Genomic DNA, 293 nt, shown 5'->3' with positions numbered 1-293 from the left:
AAGGAAGGAAGGAAGGAAGGAGGGAAAGAAGGAAGGAAGGAAGGAAGAAAGGAGGGAAGGAAGGAAGGAAGGAAGGAGGGAAAGAAGGAAGGAAGGAAGGAGGGAAAGAAGGAAGGAAGGAAGGAGGGAAGGAAGGAAGGAAAGAAGGAAGGAAGGAAGGAGGGAAGGAAGTAGGAAGGGAGGAAAGAGGGAAGGAGGGAGGGAAGGTGGAAGGGAAGGAAGAAAGGGAGAGAGAAAGGGAAGGAGAGGGAAGGGGAGAGAGAGGGAGAGGGAGAGAGAGAGAGAGAGAGAGA

The sequence above is a fragment of the Petaurus breviceps genome, unplaced genomic scaffold, assembly GCF_028583685.1.
Source record: "Petaurus breviceps papuanus isolate PSGF00001 unplaced genomic scaffold, PetGlider_PUasm1.0 81, whole genome shotgun sequence".
Lineage (NCBI taxonomy): Eukaryota > Metazoa > Chordata > Mammalia > Diprotodontia > Petauridae > Petaurus > Petaurus breviceps.
Note: the sequence above shows the minus strand (reverse complement) of the source record.